Source organism: Amblyraja radiata, chromosome 33 (genome assembly GCF_010909765.2).
Source record: "Amblyraja radiata isolate CabotCenter1 chromosome 33, sAmbRad1.1.pri, whole genome shotgun sequence".
NCBI classification, from domain to species: domain Eukaryota; kingdom Metazoa; phylum Chordata; class Chondrichthyes; order Rajiformes; family Rajidae; genus Amblyraja; species Amblyraja radiata.
The window spans coordinates 20,391,869-20,398,589 of NC_045988.1; positions in this window are offsets into that span (position 1 = coordinate 20,391,869).

Below are 6,721 nucleotides of genomic sequence, written 5' to 3' on the forward strand. Positions count from 1 at the left end.
CGATTCATATTCACTTGTCTCATTTGCATGTTTGTGCATGTGCAGTATTATGTGCCAATGTAAATTGTCAAATTGAGTATGTACAGCAGGCCAGCACAATGGTACAGTCGTAGAGCTGCTGTCTCACAGCGCCTGAAACCCGGGTTCGATCCTGACTATGGGTGCTGTCTGTATGGAGTTTGTACATTCTCTCCGTGACCTGTGTGGGTTTTCTCCGAGAGCTCCATCCGGTTTCCTCCAACACTCCAAAGATGTGCAGGTTGTAGGCTAATTGGTAAGCTACAATGTTGTCCCTAGTGCGTGTAGGTTAGTATACACGGACCGTTGGTCAGAGTGGACTCGGTGGGCCGAAGGGCCTATTTCCTAACTGTGTCTCTCAAGTCTAAAGTCGAAATTTAAAAAATATCCCTAGTGTGTGTAGGATAGTGTTCATGTGCAGGGATCGCAGGTCGACACAGACTCGAGGGGCCTGTTTCCACACTGTATCTCTAAACTACAGGTGCTGTCTGTGCAGAGTTTGCATGTTCTCCTACGAGGGTTTTCTCCGGGTGCTCAAGTTTTCTCCCGCATTCCAAAGACATGCAGGTTGTAAATTTCCCTTAGTGCGTAGGATTGGTGTCCATAGAGGGATAGTATAGAGCTAGTGTATGGGTGATCGATGGTCAACATGGACTCGATGGATCAAAGGGCTTGTTTCTGCTCTGTATCTGTAAACTAAACTAAGGAATGGCACAGTAAGGGTTCTAGACTCTATTTTTTCCAGAGTGAACATGCTAAAAGATATGACTGCATATCCGCCAATATTTATCAAATGAGTTTGGGCATCAATGTGGAAATGTTTATGTCATTGAAAATCTGTGTATGTTGCAGAGGCTGGGGAAGTTACAAAATGTGTTTGATACTATGTGTGCATTGATGGAGTGTGTGTACTGCAATAGAGTGCATGTATGTTTGCATTGGTCCAAATAGAAAATGATCCTCCTGTATGTATACTAGCAGAAACATGCTCATCAGTTCACATGTGCATTCCCTGTGTGCATGGGTTTGTTGTCAGTGTTATTGACTGTACGTATGTCAGTGTGAGGAAACACTTGGATGTCAGTGCAGGTGAGTGTATGTTTCTCAATTTGCCTTGTGGAAATGCACATTGATCGCAGGTAAAATTTGTAAATATTGTCACTGAAATTAGATCACGATCAGTTCCAATTTACTGAACCGATTCCTCTCATACTGTTTGTGCATAGTATTAAGCATCAGCATGGTCTATAAATACTCAATACCCTGGTTGCAGAAATTAAATGCTATCATTGAGTCGTCTTCACACTGAACTTCCCATTATGAGTCCAGTCACTGCCTGCGATGTGCTTATACTTAATCACTGATGTATTGATGCCAGTCGTGAATGACTCTTACTGAGTCACTATTTACCAAGTACATAACCTGTCCAAAATGCTCCTCTTGTATGAAGCTCCTTTGAACTGCAGGTGTTGATGCAGATGCAGGAAACAAGGCAGCCGGATTGTGCTCAGTAAGATCACTCAATATCAGCAGAGTATCATTAACCACCAAGACGAGGAGGTGCGTTGTGTACAATGTCGGCAGAGTTCCTTTAAATAATAAAGCTTGCAATTAGGCCATTCGGCCCATTAAGTCCACTCTGCCATTCAATCATGGCTAATTTATCTGTATAGGATGGAAACAAAATGCTGGTTTACAAAAAAAAGGACCCAAAGTGCTGGAGTAACATCGCGGGTCAGACAGCAACCCTGTAGAACATGGATAGGTGACATTTCAGCTCAGGACCCTTCTTTAGATTGATTGTGGGAGGGCGGGAAAGAAACCAGGAAGAGAGGAGGAGCAGGACAAACTATGGCAGGTGCTTGGTTAACGCGGGTGAGGGCAAGGGTTGATGGGCCAGAGATGGAAAATACTGAAGGTGTGAGACAAAGGATTGGAGAGTTGCCAATCGTGAAGCCAGAAGAAGGAAGGAAGGTGGAGGGGGAGAGGAGAAATAGGGGCAAGTCCAGGCGGGGTACAGCGGAGAGGGGGTTGATGACGGAAGAAAGGGGGATGTGGGGAGAAAGGGAGGAGGAGGGATGTTGTTAGATGTGAGAGTGTGTGGGGTTCAGCTCCTATGATAGTTCATGAGGATAGTTGCCTGAAGCCTGGTGTTCTAATTTATGCTGCAATGGGCGGAGGCAGTGACATCAATAGGTAGAGAGAAGGTCAGGCGTGCTAACGTGCTTTACAGCCCGAGGTACCGGTCCAGTTACACGATAGGCTTCATTTCACTTGCAATAATTGCTCTGGGTAAAAGAGTCAAGAGTGTTTAATTGTCACAGGTACCGAAACGGAACAACAAAGTTTTTAAGTTGCTGCAGTACAAGGGGTTTGTAACCACAGTACAAGGGGTTTGTAACCACAGTACTCGTAAGCAGCATAATTAACAAACAAAATAAAAAATATATACAGTGCAAAGCAAAACAAAGCCCAAGTCGCTGGTGCAACCAAGACAGTTCGTAATTCGTAGTTTAGGTGGAGTTTATAGTGTCTAATAGCCCTGATGGTTGTTGGGAAGAAGCTGTTTTCTGAATCTGGAGGCCATGGATTTCAGACTCCTATACTTTCTTCCCGATGGCAGGAGTGAAATGAGAGCATAGCCAGGGTGGTGTGAAGCTATGATGATGCTGGCTGCCTTTCTGAGACAGAGCCTCCTACAGATCCCTGTGACGTGGGGCCCGATTCCTTCCATAATGGTCATTACCTCCACTGTGGGAAAGATAGTCATAGTCATTTCCTACCCCGCCCAGGAAGGGAGCTAGTGACCAAGCATGAATTTGCTCAGCTTCCTCTCATTCGGAGCTGGCCGAATACGGGGCAACTGGTTCTGTTAGTCAACTCGGAGAACAATTTCACAGACACTGCTGGACAGACAGATGCAGGGAAATAAAAGCAACAGAAGTCCCCTCCCTTGTCTTTCTCTGCAGCCTCTTTGTTCCCTGGGCTGTGACTAATCTTCACAATAATGCACAGGCTTCCACTTACAGACCCACAGCCGAGATCGAGCTCAGGAGAAGCTTTCGTGCCTTCACCTGTGGAAAAGGACCTGCAGGTATATGACATCTTTCACACCTGGAGTTCATTCAGAATGGGCCCACTTCAACGAATCACTTCCCAAAGGTGTTGTAAGTAGCCAGAGCAGCTAATGTGCACACAGCAAGGTCTCAGGAGGCAAGAATGCAACAAAATATAAAACGCTTAGTCTGCTTTAATGACTACATAAGTTGAGGAATAACTGTATGGTTTTTATGTGACTGGTTTTACAATTCATCAGAAAGCTAGCACCTCTAGCAAGGTGCAGAGTAAGGAGTGTTTAATTATTTGGTTTATTTTAGAGACACAGCGTGGTATCAGGCCCTTCAGCCCACCGAGTCCGCGCCGACCAGTGATCCCCGCACACTAACATCATCCAACACACACACTATGGACAATTGGAGTCTTTAGAGTGTGGGAGGAAACTGGAGCACCTGGAGAAAACCCACGCAGGTCACGGGGAGAACGTACAAACTCCATACAGACAGCACCCATAGTCAGGATCGAACACGGGTCTCAATTCTACCACCACACCACCGTGCCACCCCATGTATATGTACACAACGGAACAATTAAATTCTTACTTATAGCACACAACAGGTTTGTAAACAGAGCACAACAACAAGGAACGTACTGGGGTAACTCAGCGGGTCAGGCAGCATCTCTAGAGAACACCTTTCAGGTTGGGACCCTTCTTCAGACTGATTGTGGGGGTGGGGAGAGGAGAGAAAGCTGGAAGAGAGAGGGAGCAGGGAAAAGTATGGCACATTCAAGGTAACCACAGGCTAGAGGGGGTTATGAAAGGCAGATAACTAAAGGTTAGACAAAGGCCAGGCATGAAAAAATATTAAGAGGACTGAAGGGTTGTGAATTGTGAGATCAGGAAGGAATATAAGCGGGAAGGGAGAGGAGAGAAATAGTGCAAGACTAGGTGGGGTATGGGGGTGAGAGGAAGAATGGGGGTGGGAGAAAAAGGGGCGGGGGGGGGAGGTGGGGGGGTCATTAGAGATTAACTAAAATCAATGTTCATACTTTTGGGTTGTAAGCTACCCTGGTGGAATGTGAGGTGTTGCTTCTCCAGTTTGCCTCATTCTTCACTCTGGCAAAGAATGAGGCCCAGGACAGAAAGGCAGTATGGGAATGGGAAGAGCAATCAGGAGATCCTGGTGGACCGAGCAAACTGCTCATCGTGCTATGTCTCAGACGTGGGACCAAGTCACAGCCCCAAGACTCAGAGTGAATTAACACTGCAAACATGGTTAAATAACCTATTAACAGTGTTGTCCAGACTAGCAGGTGAGGTTTAAAGCCCTGATTTGATGCTGGTGCCACTTTAACATACATCCTGGCATTGAATACTGTATGAGGTAGTGCACTGTTCCAGCCTGGTCAAATAGCATGAAGATTCCTCAGCTCTCCACCATGAAGTCTTCAGTTAATATTACACCACATTTAGCCAGATTTAAACCATAAAGCGTTAACATCAAAAGGAGCTATAAATGCAAGCCCCAGGCTTTATGCGTTTGCATGATTTCAATTTGGCTCTGTTACAAGCAATGCTCCCAAAGGCTACATATTTTGTGTAGGAAGGAACTGCAGATGCTGGCTTAAACCAAAGATAGATACAAAAAGCTGGAGTAACTCAGCGGGACAGGCAGCATCTCTGGAGAGAAGGAATGGATGACGTTTCGGGTCGAGACCCTTCGTCAGACCCAGAAGGGTCAAGACCCGTAACGTCAGCCATTCCTTCTCTCCAGAGATGCTGCCTGTCCCGTTGAGTTACTCCAGCTTTTTGTGTCTATCTTCCAGCAACATATTTTGGCCGGGCGTTCACTCTGCTCCACATGATCGGGCACAGTGTGGTTTACGTCACGTTTTCGCCCCGTGATTTGGGCCCATAACTTGTTGACTTGGGTCAGCCGCCCTTCCTGTGATGACGCACCTCACCGACAACATCTCTCCCACCCCTTCCTGGAGTGAAGTCATCTACAGAACGAACAGGAACTTTCATTGCCCTTCACAAAGCAAGACCACTTCACCTCAGTCATCAAATTACAGTCTTCAGCCGACATGCTTACAAAGTGAATGAGCTTCAAGTCATGTGTAGGAAGGAACTACAGATGCTCGTTTACACCAAAGATAAACACTAATGCTAGAATAACTCAACGGGACAGGCAACATCTCTGGAGAAAAGGAATAGGAATTTGAATAGGAGAAAAGGAAAAAAGAAAAAGGAAATAAAGTAAAGGAAAATAATTTGCCACGGGCTAATTGGAGAAACAGCACCTCATATTTCACTTGGGCAGCTTACAATCCAGCAGCATGAGTATTGATTCAGCTAACTTCACGTAACCCTTGCATTCCTTCTTATTCCCTCTCTCTCCGTCCCTCACCCACCCGAGTCATCTTGCTAATTTCACTGCTTGTATCCATATTATCACCTCGTCCCCAGCCAACAATGGACCATTGTAGGCTCCATCTTTCTTGAATCATCGAAGCAGGCTCTGCTTTGTTCTGTACCATCTCCTACCTTTCGCCGACTCTCCCTGAGTTTCCCTCTCCCCGACGCTCAGTCTGATGAAGGGTCTCGACCCGAAAGGTCAACTGTTCCTATTCTCCAGAGATGCTGCCTGGCCAGTTGAGTTACTCCAGCTTTTTGTGTCCAGCTTCAAGTTATTACTGACTTCCTCACTGCAGTTAGGGTAAATATGCACCATGCCAAATATCCAGAAGACCAAGGTTCTCCAACTTTATGCCCCTGGCAACCGTTCCCCCAACAATTAAAGTCCACCGGGATCTCTGGAAATTGCCAATAACATCCTCTATCTAGTAAGGCACTCTCTCTGTGAGGACATACATTGATGATGCAATTCACTAACACCTCCAATGTACCAGCACCACTTTGCAAGTGTGTTCAATCACCAAAACTTCAGACAGCTCACCAAACACATTGTGTTCCCAATAGCAGCGATCTCTGCCTTCCTGTGTACTTTGGAGGCAAGGATGGCTTACAATAGGCAGCTCAAAGCACAATGAGTTACCACCAGTGCTGCCACTACAAAATCCTTTGTCAGGGCAAGCAAACCAAAGCCAGCATCCTCGGCCAGGTCAGTGTTTCTACCACTGAGGTTCTGATCATGCTCACCAGCATCAAGCAAGCGCCACGGGGTGGGTGTTGTGGGAGAGGGGAGGGGGTGTAGTGAGGTGGAGGGGACAAATTGTCCACTTCTCTGACACCAGTCCCCCAAACCAAGGACACAACTCTGAGTTCGGCAAGAGATAGCGGGGAAGCGCTTTGTGGATGTTCTCAGAGCCTCCTTTAAAATGGTGGCATCTTCACTAACTGCCTTGCCAAAGGCAGCTCAGAATGGAGAAGGACCTTCCAGGAAAGCACTAGACCCTTTGAGCCTCTGCGATGGGAGCAGGCAGAAGACATTTGCAAACAACAGAAGAAATGCGACGAGTTGCGAATGCAATGAGTTGTTTGCGATATTGTGCGCTTCTGCACTTTGTAGATGTCCTCTGCATGGTCTGCCTGTTCCAGGGCCTGTGGATGCCACGTGACACTTTACAGCTACTTCAGGATCCACAGAACTGGCGTGAGTGAAAGCCGGAGATGAAACCAAAT